The following is a 19,670-nucleotide window of genomic DNA, read 5'->3' as shown; positions in this document are numbered from 1 at the left end:
TAGCTTCATCTGGGTATACTAAAAGTCTTCCTAGGTGGGGTGCCTGGCTGGCTTTGTCAATACAGCATGTGACTCTTGATCTTGGGGTTGTTAAGTTTGAGCCCTATGTTGAGTGTAGATATTACTTAAAAAAACAAAATCTTGAAAAAAAAAAGGCTTCCCATCAAAGTCTTTTGTGTACTTCTAAGAGGAGATAGCTATTCTGTCAGACTATATAATCACATCCATACCTAACATCTTTGAGTATGTCTAACTTTCATTTGCATTGTCTTTAGATAAATTCTATGCAAATTCACATTTGACTTAAAGGATCCTAGTAAACTGAGACATACTGAGCAGCTTTAATCTGATTTCTACCATACCCAGAAAACTATATAGCAGTTTTCTAAAACCAGGAAATACAGGAAATAAAGAATACAAAAGACTATGTTCAACCCATCAATGGACAGGAAAATATAAATTTAGAAACATACACATATATACATAAATACATACATATATATATACATATATATATACATATGTATATATGTAAAAATTAAAGTGTGTGTGCATGTGCGTGTATGTGTGTGTGTGGTCATGGCATATAATCATTTTTTTAATAGAAAAATCCAAATACTTTACCTCCCTTTGGCAACTTTATTATAAGAAGAACACACAAAGCTACAATAAAGCAGTGCAAGGTAGATTTTATTATGTTAGCTATTTCACCTACTCTTCCCCTATTATGATTATGTGTTTCCCTGCTAATTGTCATGTGACTTTCTTATCTCCTGTGGGAAGAAAGTAATTTCCTGCCTTACTGATCTTTGGCTAGGATGCATGATATGCATTGATCAATTGAATTTGAGTTGATTCTATGAATACCACACTTGAGCAGAAGCACTAAAAGTAGCATCTTAATTTTCTGCCAGCTCTCTTGCTTTTCATATTGGCCATGGGGGACGGGCATTCCCATTCATAGACCTGCATTTTGCCTGCTTTCATGAATAAGAAGACACAGAGCTGCAACCTGGTGTAGAGCCATAGCTCACCAACATTCTACATTTAAGATGAACAGCATCTATAACTTTCTATTGAAACCTACCTGAGATATTGGGATCATTTATTACTATAGTAGTACTGACTAACATACCATTCCTACGTAAATTTCAAAGGATATAGATAACAAAAGATTAAATTTCTTAGGAACTAAAAGTTTTCTTGAATTATACTGATGTATCAGCTGCACTGATGGACCATGTGTCTTACCTTCCTTGGTTATGGTGATGCTAAATGTTCTATTTCTGCTGTAACAAATAATCATAAACTTGGTGACTTAATAAAGCACAAATTTATTATCTTATAGTGCTGTAGATCAGAAGTGCAAAAGAGATTTCCTTGGGCTTAGATCCAGATATCAGTAGATTGCATTCCTCTCCAGAAACTTAAAGAAAAAATTGATGTCCTTGCATTTTCTTACTTTCCTTGGTTCATGGTCTCATTCCTCCCTATTCAAAGTCAACAATATCATGTTGAGCACTTCTCATGCTGCTACATCTCTGATTTTCTCTTCTCTTCTACCTCCCTCTTCTACTTTTAAGGGCCCTTGTGATTAAATTGCACCTTCCAGAGTAACTCATGATAATCACCCCATCTAAATGTCATTAACTTAATCATATCCACAAATTCCCTTTGCCATGTAAGGTAACATAATCACAGGTTCCAGTGATTAGAATGTGGACATATTTGAAGGATCATTATTCTGCTTACCACAGGACCATTTTCTTACTTTTTTGTGGTGTCTCTTCTGATAGGATAGGGGCCCCCAAATGTGGGGTGACTGTTCAGTGGAAGCCAGTGTCAGGAACAGTGAAAGTATTCACCAGAGGCAGAACAAAGGAGATAGAAGTTTACTGAATACACCCAAGGGAGCAGAAGGCAGGGCAGCAAAGGAGATACTGTGCACAAGGAGGCAGTGGGTGGGGGCTAATTTTAAAGGGGAAAGATGAAGAGGTATGGTGACTTATGAAATTTTCCCTTTTTTAGTAACTGTGCCTGGTTTTAAGTAGCCTATTGCTTAGTTAGGGCTTATGGAATATTTGAGGTGGCTTGCCTGATGGGTCTGTCTGTATTCAGCCAGGTAGTCACAGTGGGCCCTTTTGCCTTGATCAAGTCTCCATTGCTCAAGCCTGTTGTCTAAAAGTGGCCTCTGCATTTTTGTCTTTCTTTTTTTATTATTAATGCAAAGTGGTTATCAATATACAGCTCCAAATCTTTCAGAGGATCAGGAGAGTGTGTAAACAAAAAGATTTAAAAAATTTATCTTCTATCCACAAGTTTCTGCTTCTTTGTCATACTTCTAAAAGATTCAATAAGCTAATCTAGTCCATTCTCTAGTTGGCAGACTCACTCTGACTCACCCATGTTTGATTTTTGATTTTGCATCTTAAATAATTTTTAATCATGAGTTTGCTTTAATTGTCCCAACACAAATTTAAAAATTTCTTGAGTTATAAAACTCTGTATTTCTCAAGGAAAGTCAATTCTTTTCATGAGTCTACAATAAAATATATTAATATTTGACTAATCAATGAAATTTTAATGTTTTATATAACATTTATATGACATCTGTGAATCTCCACCACTTTCTGCTACTGATTGTCTTTGTGTTGCTTCTCTATTTTGAGCCTTTAATAATAATAAACCCTCATGGATTTATTGTTCAGCTTACTCAGCCGGTGACTTTGGCACTAAAGGCTTACCAATCACCACAGGGAAACAACTGAAAGCCTTGTACACTTGTGGAATGTGATTAATACAGCACACTCCATGAAAGCCAAACTGCTAATAAAGTTGGCATTATGCAGTAATGTACAAATCTATTTATTGCAACATAGCCTTTCACATTTTAGATTGAGACAGAGGCTGCTGATGCCAGTGGAATTGGCTTGAGAAACTCATTGAAGTTAGAAGGATTAAACACTAATTATTGGAAGGAAATGGAAAAGATTCATCATAATCACTTGCTGATATCCCTGCTTTAACAATACTTTTTTTCTCTTAATTTAAATATCTATCTATCTATCTATCTATCTATCTATCTATCTATTTATGTCTGTCTATCTATCTATCTATCTATCTATCTATCTATCTATCTATATGTAACATAAAGTTACGCTTTTATGTATGAAGAATTTTCTAGTGACTTACAAATAAGTGTGTCCTTTCCTCAATGACCTGTTTGAAAACTAGTTAATGTGTATTACATTAGCTGACCTTTCACATATTTAGTTCTAAAGAAATTACAGTTATAATTTACTATCTCATCCTCTCCCAATTCTCCTATGATATCACTGTACCAATTACATTATGCACTCTCATATTAGGGCTATGATCAACCGAACCTTTTTTCCTCTCCCTATCAATGTCCACTTGCTTCTCAAATGACAATGAGAAGAAAGTAAGAGAAAGAGACAGAATGGCAGAGAGAGTGAGAGAATGACTTCTACTTCTGCCCATTAACGATTTACTTCTATAAAATCTGCCATTTGGCTACAAGGAAATGGAGAAAATAAAACAAACCAAAAAAACTTAAGCAAAGGTTTTTAGACATTGGACAGTAGGCAGTGAGGGGCTAGAATCCCTGACACAAAGGAGACAATGAAGTATGCCCTGTTATTTCATCAGTATCAGTCTCCAAATTAGAATTCAGGGATAGAAAATTACGACAGCCTGGGCGGGGGTGGGGGTGGGGGTGAGGGGGCTTGTTGAATGAAACAGATAGAAATTAATTTGGAGAGGCTGGACCTGTCAGAATTCCCAACATGAGGACTAGAGAGAAGAAAGCTACACAGAGAGGGAGGAAGAGAAAGAAAGCGCACTGGAGATTTGTAGAGGCCTTCCTGAGTCTTTGGGTGCTGACCGGTGCATATGTGAAATCACAGGATAGAACCACTGAAAAGTTGTAGGCCAAAAGGGGCTGGAAGTTAGGTTCCCCAAACTGGAGACCTGTGTCACACAGGGATTCGGTAGAGTCCTCATAAAGGTCATACCTTTGTAGAGAGAACAAAATAGCCCTAGACTAAAGACTATTCTGGATCTGCCATAGAAAAAGTCTTTCAAAAGCCTCTAAGGGGACAAAATGATCCTCAAACTGCATAAAGATATACCAATCAAAATCCAAAAGTATTTTATACAATTCAACAAAATGCAGCACTCAACAATATAAAATTTCCAATGTGAGACATCTATCAAAGGTAAAATTGAAAAATATTTTGAACTGAATAAAAATGAAAACACCGAATATAAAATTTGTGGCATGTAGCTAAGGCAGGGCTTAGAGAAAACTGTAGAGAAATTAACACTCATATTAAAAGGTAAGAACATTCTTACAAAGAGAGGGTGGGAGAAGGGAAGGGAAGTATTTCTTCCCTTCTTAAGAATAATAGAAAAAAAATTATCCTACCTTCTTTTCTAAAAATTTACAGTATAAAATTTAATGAAATTCTTGCCATTTGCTATGAAGACTCTTGAATGTTACCAGTATTCTTAACTGTCAATTCTAGTATTTTTATCTAAGCCACATGCATTTGGTAATCGCTGCTTTACTAGATACAATTGACCACTCTTTTTCAAAAATTTTTTCTCGGTTTTGAAACATAGCACTATTCTGGTTTCTCTTCAACTTCTTTTTTAAAGGCTGATTTCTGCTATGTTGACTATGGATGTTACTTTCTAGCATCAAATTTTTCTCCTCTATCATTAACTCTTTTAAAATATTGTGTTATCACATTTACATCCAGCTTTATATTTCCTCTCATTTTGAATATGTGAGGCCTCTCAAACAATTCTCCCAAATGTAGATTCTTTCCTATCCAACTAAAAAAATATATACTCCCAATAATTTTAAATTCAGATCATAGATCTACTGTTGGAAAGTACATTAACTGCTCTCAATATTGTGCTCTTCCTTTTCTACTTAGTAATAAAACCCTTACTTGATATTTAGCTTGGCACATGGCCACCTAGAAAAATGAATACATTTCCAAGCCTCCTTTGCATGCACATGTGGCTCACTGACTACATTCTGGCTAATGGAACATAAGTGAAAGTGGTATGCATAAATCTAGTGAGATGACATATCCTACTTCCTACTCCCTTCTGACTGGACTACAGACTGGCAGAAAACCTATAAGATCATGAGGTCAACTTGGAAATGGAATCCAAGCATGACAGTGCAAGAAGATAGAAAAGGTCTGGGACCTTTACATTACATAACACCAAATCTTCCCTGAAGTGACCACCTCAAGAATCCTTTACTGAGAGAGAATTAACCTGCTATCAAAACTCTTATTTTAGAATTGTCTGCAATTCACAGATAAATTCAATCCTAAGAGTATTATTGTTCTCAGGTACCTTCAATGGCTGCCTATTACCCAATAAATAAAGTATAAATGTTTAGTCTGTTGTAGGTCCATCACAATATTATCTACATCTATTTTTCAAACTTTATCTTTCATGCTCCCTCTTTTGAAATTAAGCTGTTTTGATTTTGTGTGTGCACACATGTATATATTTGTATATATATATTTGGATCCTCTAAATGTGCCCTGTTAACTCACTGTTCAGTAACTGCTATTCTGTACTCTTCACAGATGTTCAAATATCAAAGACTGACTTTATCAACCTCGAAGCACCCTTCATTTACCTTTGCACAGCTCCAGTAATCTCTTTTAATTCACTGTGCATTTCTATATGTACCTCAATTAAGATACTAATATTTACTGCCTTATTTATAATTATTTGGAGATTTCTCTTTTCACAATGATCTGGCCTATGTATGTGTGGGAGTGTGTATAAATCACACATTAGAGTGGATAAAAATCATTGTACAAAAAAAGTATTTTTAAAAATTAATTAACATGTATTGAACAACTGAATTCTCAGAACAGTTCAGTTTTTCAGGCACTATTGATTATTTGCTTTTTCCTCACTGTTTCTAGTCAATAAAATAAACTCTTCTGTATTTGTCTTATATTTTGACAGGATGATATTCACTGAATTAACTTTTGACTAAAACTCATCTGAATTTTCTATTATTTCTATTGATACAGTGTCATGAACTGACTCAATTTCTTGCTGCATGATTGTCCATTATTCAAGTGAAAATATGTCACATTTTTAAAGTTTATTTATTTATTTTGGGAGAGACAGAGACAGCACAAGTGGGGGAGGGACAGAGAAACAGAGAGAGTGGGAGAGAGAGAGAATCTCAAGCAGGCTTTGAGCTGCCAGCATGGAGCCTGAAGCAGGGCTCAAACTCATGAAACTGCAAGGTCATGACCTAAGCTGAAACCAAGAATCCAAGCTTAAGTGACTGAGCCACCCAGGCCCCCCTAAAATGTGCTACTTCTAATTAATTGGTAAACTTTATTTTAGTACTAAAGTTTTCCATTTGTAAAACTAATAAATAAACAACAGGGTGAATACTAAGTAGTAGATATTAGGGTAGACTCAGAAGAAAGACTTTATTAGTAAAAATCCTCACTCTACAATTTCTAGTTATAGAGAAATACTACTTCATAGGGTTGTTTTTATTTTTTTCAATATATGAAGTTTATTGTCAAATTGGTTTCCATACAACACCCAGTGCTCATCCCAAAAGGTGCCCTCCTCAATACCCATCACCCACACCCCCCTCCCTCCCACCCCCCATCAACTCTCAGTTTGTTCTCAGTTTTTAAGAGTCTCTTATGCTTTGGCTCTCTCCCACTCTAACCTACTTTTTTTTTTCTTCCCCTCCCCCATGGGTTTCTGTTAAGTTTCTCAGGATCCACATAAGAGTGAAACCATATGGTATCTGTCGTTCTGTGTATGGCTTATTTCACTTAGCATAACACTCTCCAGTTCCATCCGTGTTGCTACAAAGGGCCATATTTCATTCTTTCTCATTGCCACCTAGTACTCCATTGTGTATATAAACCACAAATTTTTATCCATTCATCAGTTGATGGACATTTAGGCTCTTTCCATAATTTAGCTATTGTTGAGAGTGCTGCTATAAACATTGGGGTACAAGTGCCTATAGGGTTGTTTTTAAACAATAGATTATTCATAGGATGCTATGTAATTTAATATTTTAAGCAGTTATATGATTAAATTTAAATTATACATTGTCTCTAAAATTCATGGAAAGTATCTAGCCCAGATTTAGGATTCAAGAAGTAGTTACTATTGGTTTTGGTGACACTAAATAGTTTGAAAAGTATAAAAACATCTTTAGTAGAATATTAAAACTTTTTGCATCCCCATTATCCTTTGATATTTTTTCTTCATAGCTTAATGCATTTAAATTCAGTGCTTATTTTGAGGAAATCATAAAATTAACTACGGATTTAAAAAAATAATAACAAAATTATTTTATGTATCCTATTAATTTTATGTATAGGTAACCTTCTCCATGTAATTAAGTAATCTCCAAACTTCAAATCTGCAAACTTCATTTACTGTGATTATTATACTTCTCAAAAAAATTTACATTTCATAGATTTTATTAAAAATATGAGAATATCTAGGAGCTCCTGGGTGACTCAGTCAGTTAAGCATCTGATTCTTGATTTCAGCTCAGGTCATGGTCTCACGGTTTGTGAGTTTGAGTTCCATGTGGGGCTCTGCCCTGACAGTGCAGAACTTGCTTGGGATTCTCTGTCTCTCCCTATCTCTGTCTCTCCCCCCACTCTCAAAATAAATAAACATTTTTTAATATTAAAATATCTCTAAACTCTAAGTTATTTTCTAAATTAAAAATTATTTAATCCTTCTTATTCTATTGTTGGAAGGAAAAATATTGGTGTGGTCAAATGCTATGAAATAGAATCCACTAAAAACTTACAGTTGGACAATAAACTTTAGTTATAGCCATTATAATTGTGGCAATACAATGTTTTAACTGACAGTTATTCTAGGTAACAAGAAATGGAAAATTATTAAATTTAGTGGCATTATATTTATTGACTTCATGCCATCTTTAAAAATCAATTTGTAGAGGATGACTGTTCATTGTAAAACGTGAATGCACTAAAATGGAAATATTTGATGTGCAGAAAAATTATATAATCAGCATCAGGAAAAAATTTAAAATTTCTGAAAAATTACATTTAGCATTAAATTAATACATATTACTATTTAATATAATATAGTAGTTAATGTATTTCCAAACCTGATACATAGAGGAAACAGGGACGTGTTCCTAGCACCTGGAAGTGCAATTCCTTTCTGACTTTCTGCCTAGAAACTGCAGAATCAAAGCCAGCACATAATACATCTTGTTACAAGTTTATCAAGTGACAAAGAATGAAATAGCAGCTTCTAACTAGGCAATAGTAGGCTGTAAAATAAATGATGGTATCATATTTTAAGAAACTATCTGAATCAAATTGACAGTGTCTTAACCGAACAGTGTTCACCTGAGCACCCTCCAACAGAGAGAATTCCAATGCTTACAGACTTCCAGATTCAAAATCCTGGACAGCCTTGTTTCCCTTTTATGCAAACTGCATTTATAAGCATTATAATGTATAATGTATTACTAAATTTTGAGACAGCCAATTTACAGTCTGTTCAGTAGAATACAATCTGTGAGTGCAATATTTTTGCCTGTTTTGTTAACTGCCGTATTCTGTGTCCAGACTAGAGTCTGACCTCCATTATGCTCTCAGTGGATATGTGTTGACTGTTGACTGATTGAAGAAAGAGTTCCATACATATGTCAAGGGTGGTTGATTGTTTTTACAAGGATACACTGATATACTTTCATTAATATTTCAGTTTGGTTAATAACACTGCTCAATAGCCATGGCATCTGACAAAGGTGACATAGAAATGTGCCCTTATGCTAAATAGCTAAATAAGCATTTTTTTTCAAACTCTCAGAACCAAGAGTTAAAAGGATCCCTAAATAATGCCAAAACTATAAAAAATGAAAGCTTCTGAGGTCTGGGCTTATCATAAGTAAAGAAATGAAAACTATAATAATGGATAATACTTCTCAAATTTTAGTTTGGCAAATACTTAAAATATTAATAATAATAATGGTGAGGATGTGAGTAAACCGGTTTTCTCTTTGCCTGTAGTTATGAATTTAATGAGTACAACTTTCTGAATATGTTTCATAGTAACTTTATATATATATATGTGTGTGTATATGTATATACGTGTGTGTGTGTGTGTATACACGTATATACAGTAAGATATTGATTACAACACATATGTTACATTCAAATTTGTAACAAAACCAGTAATTTCAACTTCATTCATTACATACCTATAACAAAGTATTAAACGTCTAGGAGAAAACAGTGTGGGAAATATGTGTGTGGTTACCTGGAAAGTAAAAATAAAGTTTCAGAAAAATATATGTATCATAATCCTTTTTGGGAAAATATATGTGTACATGCATAAAAAGTACATGCACATGTATATGTATATATTCATATTTTATATATATATGTGTGTGTGGATACAGATGAATGTGTAAGATATGTGTGCATATATGAACATATATATATATTTGCGTGTTTTTATTTACACAGGTGCTCTTAGAAAGCTGTTACCTGGAAATTGAATGAGGAAAGATATGCATATAGGTTATTTTTACAAAAAAAAACCCGATTATAAAGGAAATACTTTAAATTAAAAAAAAACTGACTTGAATATGAAGTCTGTTTAGGAAAATCAGAGCAAAGAAAAGACAGCATCAATTTATCAACTACTTGACTATTTTATGTTGGTTGGCCTGACCTGATCAAAATAGAAAAAGATTGAAAAAATATGTATAAATAAAATTGTACTTTTGTACATATTCCATTTGTACATTTTGTTCATACTTCCATTTGAATCTCCACAAAGTCAATTGTAAAAATAATAGTTTTACTTAAGAAGTAAAGGGAACTTGTTTGGTGTCCATATTCTTTCCATTTTTCTTATTTTAAACAATCTCAAACTTACAGAAAAATTCAAAGTCCAGTAAAATAAGTCTCTTTTGAAGTACTTAAAAGTATTTGCTGATCTGATGTCTTATCTTTTTTCTTACTTCAGTATGTATTTCTTACAAACAGGGACATTTTCCTGTGTAACTAAATACACTGTCAAAATCAGCTAATTAACATAAATACCATCTGATCCTAGAATGAACTTATGTCTCAGTAATGCCTTTGAGAGGAAAAGGTTCCAACTGAGGATTATAGCACACATTGCTGGCTTGTCTCTTCACTTTAATTCAGTCTGGGTGGATTCTTCAGGCTTTTCTCAGTTTTTTTTTTTTTTTTTTAATTTTTTTTTCAACGTTTTTTATTTATTTTTGGGACAGAGAGAGACAGAGCATGAACGGGGGAGGGGCAGAGAGAGAGGGAGACACAGAATCGGAAACAGGCTCCAGGCTCCGAGCCATCAGCCCAGAGCCTGACGCGGGGCTCGAACCCACAGACCGCGAGATCGTGACCCGGCTGAAGTCGGATGCTTAACCGACTGCGCCACCCAGGCGCCCCTTTTTCTCAGTTTTTATGACCTCGGTATTTTGAAGATTATAGGCTATTTTTTACAATGCTCTTCAAATCACATTTGCCTGATGTTTCATCATGACTAAGTCAAAGTTATGTAGTTTAGATAGGAATATGAGAGGAACAGTATTCGAAATGTTGCTGTATCCTCATTGCATCCTATGGGTTTGCACAATATTTCAATTTGCCTGTTACTGATGAACTTCATCCTGCTAACATTATTAAGGTACTTATTGTCTGTTAGACTTCTCCAGTATACAGTTATGCCACCCCATCACAATAACCATTTTTCTGGGAGATGCTTTGAAATTATGTAATTCTCCACACTTAATTAAAAATTTCAATTCTTTCAACAATTTATATCTATATGTGGTTATGATTTCCCAATTTATTTAATGCATTATTTTGTGTTACAATCTTAATTTATTTTGATGCTCAAACCATTTCACATTTTTGGACAGGGAAATTCTATTATTTTGTGTTCTTTTATACTATTCTCCTTTGTTAAGCATTACCATTCTTTCTGGCAGAAGATATTCTATGTTCTTTTTTACTTTCTTTGCCTCAGTCCATGTACCAGCAATTTCACTGAGTAGCTGTTTTGTTTTTGTTTTGAGGAAAAATGTTAAGTAGAAACCAAGGTACACGTACTAGATGTGCTGATTTTTTTTTGTGTGTGTGTGTAATTTTTTTTTATTTTTTTAATTTTTTTTTTAATATATGAAATTTATTGTCAAATTGGTTTCCATACAACACCCAGTGTTCATCCCAAAAGGTGCCCTCCTAGATGTGCTGATTTTTATTCCATGGCCTAAGCCATCTCAGTGAACATAACTAGGCTGTACATGTATGCATTCATACACACATATATACATCTGTGTTAACATCTATATTTATTTCTACATCTATCTCTGTATATTAAAAGCCATGAATTTACACTGAAATACTCCATTTAGATACAAAGTACAAGGTTCATTCTAGTTTTTCCTCTTTCTGAGTTTCTCCTCCCAAAGCAGTTTTCCTCACTGCATATGGTTTTCAGCTCTCCATGCTAGGATGTCCTCAGCCCTTTAGAGCTGTCATCCCACAACGGAGTTCCTCTCTCTGTGAAAAGCACCCTGAGATTTGCTTGGTCTCCAACACCCCATACAGAGATGCCCCCATGCATGGATGACCACATTTATGCCCTGGTAGCCCATGTTCACAGTTACTTTCCTCATTGCAATTGGCTCTGTTTGCCTCCTATGTGAATGCCCTCCTCACTCTACTTACTCTCTCTTATTGAGCATCCCTTACTGATTCAGCCTATTGCATGGTTGCCCAGCTTACCTTTTTTGGCTCTGATTCTAAATGTCATGACCTCCACTGATCAGACTCTGGCATCCAATGCCAGCCTACTCCTCTGTATCTATATGCTCTGCTGTTCCTTGCTTTCATTGTAACTTCCCTAGCCTGGCCTCCTCTGCTCTCCTGGATGTCAGAGCCCATCTAGGCTCTGACATTGAACTCTTATTTATTGAATGGGTTTAATTTTTGGAAGGACACAATTTCTAAACGCATACAATAGAATGGTCATTCTATAAGAATTCATATTAGCAATCAGAAGAAAATGTTTGCTCCGAAATAAATATTATTGATATAGTTTAGATTATGATTAGCTACAAAGAGTGAATGTCCTGTTCCCTTTCATCTTAGCATTTTGACACACATACTCTGTCTGAGGACCTTAGTTCCTCTTTTTGGACTACCAGATTAGAGAGTGAAATCAAGCCTGTGGGTAAATCAGTTTTTGTGCACTGTTGAATACAAAATAGTCCATGGTATGTGATAAATTGTAATGTAAAGTTGAATTATTAATGCACACAAAAATGACATCCTGCTGCATTAAATCTGTGTTCACTCCAGAACAATTAACTTGCCCTTTGCTTGTCAGATTCAAGAAGAGAGTACCAGCTTGCAGTCGGTAAAAAATATTCCAAAATAACAATGGACTACATTGGTGATCTGTATGGATGGCCAGATGGCCTCAAATATTTTCTCAAGTAACTACACTTCCTTCATGATCAAGAAAGGAATTTTGCCACTTTTTTAACTTATATCTCAAAGGAATTATTTTTTTTCACAACCTAGATTATAAATTGTTCTAATAGACCCTGTTGTAACAGCAGGATATCTGTTTCCATGCAATTTTTCAAATATGCGCAGAGAACATGATAATATTTATAGTAAGGTAGTATACAGTAATTTGTATTCTATATAGATAGGCTATCCATAAATAGAAGTTTATATAAATATTTGATATTTCACTTTCTACATATCACCGGATTCTCAATTTGAACACCACCTTTACTTCTGCTTCTCAAATATATTGTTTTGAATTTACTTTTCCTTTCTGAAGTAATAAATGCTGTTCGTGGAAGTTTTGCTTCAAAATGGCAATGAAATATTAATGAAAATGAAGCTCTGTATGTAGATTTATATACCATGTAGGTATCTTATTTATATTGTTCTCATAGATACACAATTTTTAAATGTTTGAAATTAATTTTAGTATCATGGTGATCACTTTTTTTTGCATTCTCACATAAACAAGTTTTAGCTACAACTGGCCTAGAAGTAGATCTAGACAACCTATTCCTGTGTATACAACCTATTCCTAAAAATAAGACATAAGAAATATAGAAATCTCTTATGCTAGATTATATAATATAAAAGAGCTTAACTGAAGTAGATGAGATGTTTTGGATTAAAAGTTCAAATTGTGGTATTTGAGCCAGCAGTATTGGCATAGCCCATGAGCTTATTAGAAATGCAAACCCATGGTTCACATCCCAAAGGACTGAATTAGAATCTCTGGGAATGGGGGTCTAGAAAATTGTTTTAATATGCTTTCCATTTTATACTGTTTTAACATTAAAGTTTGAGAAACAGTAAAAATCAATCTATCTCATATCACTTAATAATGATTAAATAAATACCTAATGTAGATGAATATTTTAATATCTAAATGATATTTATTCATATATAAATTTTTAATGCTGTATCAAATATAAACCTCAATAGGGCTCCAACTTCTGGGTCTTTTGTGTGCTCTAGGTTATATAGGCATGGGGTCATCTCTTGGGAAGATAAAAGATAATTGTCAATGATAGCATTCAGTCGTGTTGGGGGAAGTTTGGAACACATATGCTTCTCATGACCAGCAGTCTCAAAGTGTCTGGAAAGAATGTCAGTGACAGGGTGTAAAAAAATTTGGTACATCATAGTATTAGAGATGAGAGTCAAATAATTACACATAAGAATGACCCTGCTATTCTATTTTTTTTCTCAGGAGACACAAACAAATATAACCTCTTGATTAAAAAAAAAAAAAAAAGCTTGTAAAATTGTGACATAAAGTTTTTAAGGATAATCTGTATATCATTTAGAAATGTTTAAAGCATTCATTAAATTTTTACATTTATCTTTTTAATGTTTTTAAAGACTTCATGTTTTTAGAGCAATTTCAGGTTCATAGCAAAATTGAGAAGGTATAGAGATTTCTCAAATACCCCCTTCTCCACACATGCATAACCTCCCACGTTAATAACATCCCCTAAGAGTGATACATTTATTACAATTGTGAATATACACTGACACATTGTAATCATTCAAAGTCTATAGTTTGCCTTAAGTTTCACTCTTGGAACCTTAAAGTTCACATTCTATGGGTCTGGACAAATACATAATGATATGTATCCATCATTATAGTATCATAAGATAATCTGATCAAAACACTGTTTTCCAAAGTTACTTAGTTCTACTCTTTTCCTCTTCATGTCTTTAAGTGAGGTATGTAACAATTAATTGTAATACAGTTAAATTAGTTTGTTGGGGACTGCAAGATTTCATCCTGGGTTTTCCTAATATCTTGGTATTTGATGTTTTACAGTTATTATGGCTGTTTGCTTGTTTTTAAAGTTTATCGAGATGTACAATCTTATGGGTTTTAGCATATACATATGCTATTTGTACCACTAAACAGTTCCATTGGCCTAATATCCGTTGGGCTACCCCTTTTTAGTCACATTATTTCTCCTTCTCTAATCCCTGATAGGTATTTTGTCTCAATGGTTTTGTTTTCCATAATCACATATTGATGGAATCATACAATATGCAGGCTTTTAGATCTTTGAAAATGCTTTTAAAATTCATCGATGTTGATGCATGAAACAACAGTTCACTTCTTTCTATTCCTGTGCAGTATTATATTGTATGAATAGACAAAGACTGTTTCCCTGCTGAAGGGGAAATGAGTTGTTTCCAGTTTCTAGCAATTTTGAATAAATCTACAAACTTCAATATACAGGCTTTTGTTTGAACATAAGTATTTGATTTGCTTGGGTAAATAGCTAGAAGTAACATAATTGGTTCCAATGGTAAACGACTTTTCAACTTTTTAAAAAACTGTCCAACTGTTTTTCAAAGTCACCATAACATTTTGCATTCTAAGCAGCAGTGAATAAGAGTTCCACTTGCCCTGCATCTTCTGTAATATTTGGTATTCTCAGATTTTTCCCCATTTGCATTTTTATTTTTATTTTAGCTATATTAATAGATTTAGAGTAGTATTTTGTGCTTTTAACTCTATTTCCTTAATGATTGATGTTGGACATCTTTTCATATGTTTGTCACCCATATTTTATTAAAGATTGTGTTATGATCTTTGACCACTCATTTTTGGAGTTGTTTTATGATTTTAAGAGTTCTTTAAATGTTACAAATACAGATCTTTATATTTTTCCTGACTAAAGAATTCTCTTTAGTTTTTATTTTAGAGCTTATTTGCTGACAGTGAATTCCTGTTTTCCTACTTCGTTTTGAAGGATATTTTTGCTAGATACAGAATTCTGGGGTGAACAGATTTTTTTTCTTACCCTGGCAATCTAAACATGTCACTCCATTGTATTCTTACTTGTGTGGTTTGTGATAAGTTTACCGTATTATGATCTTTATTCTTCTGTACATAATGAATCATTTTTGTCTCCTTTTATGTCTTCATTTTTAGAAGTCTGAATATGTTATGCCTATATGGTACCTTTGTTTCCCCCCATTTCTGTGTCTTCAGTCTTCTTATATCAGTAGTTTGTGATCTTGATTTTGGAAAAATCTGACCATTATTTCCTCAAAAATGTCTTCTACCCCATCTCTTCTCATTTCTCTTTTTAGGATTCTGATCACACCCATGCTAATTTGTTAATTGTCTTAGAACTGTAGATAATTTGTTCTGTCTTATTGACTTATTTTTCTTTGATTTGTTTGGATAATTTCCAGTGGTGTGTCTTCAATTCTATTGTTTTCTCATCTATATCATGTCTTCTGATGAACCCATCAGAAATCTCTTCTTCATCCCCACATCATTGTTTTTGATTTCTAGCATTTCCATTTGCTTCTTTCATATAGTTTCCTTCCATTAGATGAAACTAACTATCTCCCCATGGAGGTGCTTACCTTTGAAATTGGAGCCCTAAATATATTAACCATAGTTATTTTAAATTCCTTAAGTGTTTAAACATCGGTGTTGTAATTGGTTCTTGTTTACATTGTGTTTTTGCTTTTTGTATGCCTTATAACGTTGTTCTTGTTGAAATTCAACATGTTTTGCAAAATGGTAAATATTGAGATAAATACTTTTCTACTTCTAGGTGAGCTCATTCTTTCTTCAGCTGTCTTTAATGTGGGGATTTGTGTTAATCTAGTCAGGAATTGACTGAGCTTTAAATATTTGTTTCTGTGGTCACTCTCAGTGCCCCACAGTGATACCTTACATTTCTATAGTGGCATCTTGTATCTATGATGTGGGATAATATATCAGAGGATTTATCTCAGTTAATGCTCTCTGCATTCCTTTGGGTCTCTCCCCTACATGTTAGGTCTGCCCTTTGTATTTCTTTGCAAAAGAAGCTCTTGCAGAAATTTTTAGTTGTTTTCATTCTTTTACTTGATTCTTATTAGTGTGGCAGTGAGGACACTCTCATATGAAAAACCTCAGTCTTGGGTAGGCACTGTGAAAATAGGTAAAAGTCTAGGAGCACCCCTCTCCCCCCCGGTCTTTTTGTCCCTACTCCAAACTAATGCAAGGCTGGGTCTAATATCCCTGCCCTTCCCCAGGAATAGATATTTTTTCCCCTTGTTTGTCTCTCCCAGCAGCAATGGGTTTCCATGAGTACTCTACGTTTACAGTTTTTATGTACTTTGTTTTGTTTGTTTACTCCCTGCAGATTAAGGTTTGTGTTCTATAAAGGTGTTCTTTGTGAAGTTTCTGCAGGGCCTTCTGTCCTCCTCTCCCAGCCAGCACCATAGGGAACTGTCTCTGATTCTTTCCATCTTCCCCATGAGTGAGTGGTAGGGGTCCTGGAGAAAAAGCGAGAGGGTGTTTACTGCCCTGTATCTTCATGCCCTTAAGGGTTTTATACCTTTATGCTACTCCACATTCATCCTTAGCAATTTGTTAAAAATTTTCTAACCAAAACTTCTTATGGATGAATATGGTATCTGGTGACACACACCCAAGGTAAGCAAATGCTCAGGTTCTATTCTTTCCTGCAGACTGTTGGGGAAGGTCATTGAAAAAATGCGACCTCCAGTTGACTCATGAACTGGACCCAGGCACTCCAAGGCTCCTCACTTTCTCTCCTGTCCTTGGGATGTGAGTTCTCCTTGCCTTTCCCACTCCCATAGGTTGCTCCAAGGACATAGCCTTGAGAGAGAGATGTAGTGTGAATAGCTGCATGACATACATAACTGAATCCAGTTAAGGCCTTTATATAAACTAAGATTTGGTGAACGGTGCAAGGATCTGCTTGCTGCCACCCAAGACAAGTCTCCTATGTAACTTCCCTTTGCTTATTAAAACTGCCATCTACTAACTAGTAACTGACCTGCCTGTTTCTTAGGTCTCTCCCTGCCCTCTGAGTACAGGGGCTGGTTTCAGATTACACCTGGGGAGGTCCTGTTACAACCAACACAGATTTCCATCTAAAAGTTATATTTTACAGTCACATAGGTCTTATTTGAAACTATGTTTAAGAAAAAAAAGTGTTTTCTTTTGTTTTTGCTCTTGTTTTTGTTTTGCTTTTTTTTCAGTGTGTGGATTTAACGTCAAGGATTGAAATGGGGCATCCCAGCGACTGCTTCTGCTTTTCCAGCAGCAAGGGGGCCACCTATATCTGGGATGAGGTGGGGGTGGCGACTGAGTGGAAGGCTGGAGTGGTGGCAGGGAGCTGCTGGGTCAGAGAGATATCCAGGTAGCCCCAGACACACGGATTGCTGGACAGCATGAAGATCTTTTCCAACTAGTCATCAGGAATACCGTGTGGTACTGAGGCTGCGGTGTCTCCAGGAGTCCTCTCAGGACCTTTGGTAAGCGCCTTCACGTGGATGCTCTCCCCTCTTCCCTAGCCTTCTGAGGAGCTTGCCCACAGCCAACAGGGATGTGAGCTGGCCACTGCCCCACTGAGCCCCACCCACTATCCCTGCCTGTTGCTTCTTTCATCCTGTTCTGGCCGAGAAGCCTGGGATAGACGGAAGGGCTTCTCTTCTTTTTCCTTCCATTGGGGCTTAGTCCCGTGGGCAAAGACTGGCTCAGGCTGAGCCGGCAGGGGCAGTCTTGGCACCAATCTCAGTGCTCAGTAGTTGAATGTAATTGGACTTGGGCAGCAGCTGCAAGGGGCAGGCAGGGTTGGCCAGGGGCTGCGAATATGAGGCTGAGACCCATGGTCCTGAAGTCTTCTCAAAGTGGGGTTTGGAGGTAGGAAAGTAAGAAGGACACAGACAGACAAATACAACGAGGGGGCAGGGAAACTTGTGCACATGAACTTACCTGGAGGTGTCCGAGTACTGAAAGCCCAGCCGTCCACCAGCCTCTGTTTGCAGGCCTCGGCTGCCAAAAATGTAGGCGATGGGCCGGGGCTGCTTTTGCGACCTTGTGCGGCAGTGGCGTGAAGACTCGCCGGCCTCTGGAGCGATTCACTGCACGTAAAGTACATCACGGGGGGGCCAGGAGGGGCCCACAGACGCCGTTCAGGAGGAGGGCTCAGGCGCGTTCGGGCTCTTCCGGTTCCTGCCGAAAGTCTGGTCCAGCGCCTACTCCTCGGGGTTGAAAGAACCTGCTCGGCTTTTTTCTTCATCGTTTTGATGTGTGTGGCCTCCCTGGGCTTGTAGTGCTGCTAGAAGCTGTTGTAGGCTACCTTTCGGAACTGCTGCCGCCCCTTCAGCCTTGTGCTCACTGGGGAATCTGCCACAGGGTGGGAAAACGACACCCCGTCCTACCTCTTTGTTCTCTACATGGCGAAGGTGGAAATGGTGAACCCACGGTGCACTGTGGAGTCGTCCAAGTACCCTTTGATGGCCTCATCTCTCCGTGGGGTTCCCCACACACGTGTACAGGACCGCATTGTTCTCCAGTACTTATGAGATACGTTTCCACACTTTGACTTTCTCATTGCGGAGGTCCTCTGAGTTGGTGGAGCCAGGCTTCTTCATGGCTGCCACATACAGCATCCGCAGGAGGTGGTTCTGCGTCACGGGTAGGATGATGCCAAGGGCATCGAAGTAGCCCCCTGTGGCCTTCAATGCTGAAAGACACCTTGCAGGTAAGAGTTATGTTACTCTAGTTCCAAATGGGGCCAAAGATCCTGGTGGCAAACATCAGCACCATGAAGTTCTGGACTATCTCTTTGCCCATGTAGGGATTGATAAGCTAGATCTGTTCCCTGAAATAGGAAAGAGATGTGCTTGGATAGCTGACAGGTCCCTTGGGAAGGGCTAGCTCCATGCTAACACAGTTCCAACCTGCCTGGATCGTGCAGGTCTCACAGATGTACTTGAAGACAGCCTCATCGATGGCATGGAGTAAGGCCAGGGAGAAGTGGCAGGTTGGCCTATGGCCTTTGGTGGAGGGTGTTCATGTGGCTGCAGGTAGACTCCTAGGAGGCCACATGATTGTACTCACCAGTCATTGAGTTTTGGGCAAGAAGCCCCTCCAGTTTGGATTTGTTCTCTGGAGTGGCTCTGAAGAAGGGCTCACTTTCAGATTGATTCCTTATGCAAACGGACTTAATACTTGGAAATCACCAGTCATCATGGCTGTAC

General features: G+C 36.5%; 1 long non-coding RNA gene and 1 pseudogene across 1 annotated transcript in view; both read right to left on the bottom strand.

The window, feature by feature from the left end:
* LOC122237640 overlaps window positions 1-18,505 on the bottom strand; it is a 57,343-nt gene extending 38,838 nt beyond the window's left edge. Inside the window, exon 1 of the long non-coding RNA XR_006216226.1 lies at window positions 18,400-18,505. This is a non-coding gene — a long non-coding RNA (uncharacterized LOC122237640). The remainder of the gene's footprint in view (window positions 1-18,399) is intronic.
* Window positions 18,506-18,662: 157 nt separating this feature from the next.
* Window positions 18,663-19,263, bottom strand: LOC122238065 (annotated as a pseudogene).
* Between the last annotated feature and the right edge of the window lie 407 nt (window positions 19,264-19,670).

Source organism: Panthera tigris, chromosome B1 (genome assembly GCF_018350195.1).
Source record: "Panthera tigris isolate Pti1 chromosome B1, P.tigris_Pti1_mat1.1, whole genome shotgun sequence".
NCBI classification, from domain to species: Eukaryota; Metazoa; Chordata; class Mammalia; order Carnivora; family Felidae; genus Panthera; species Panthera tigris.
The sequence above is the reverse complement of the archived record's forward strand: the minus strand, read 5'-3'. Positions and strand labels throughout refer to the sequence as shown.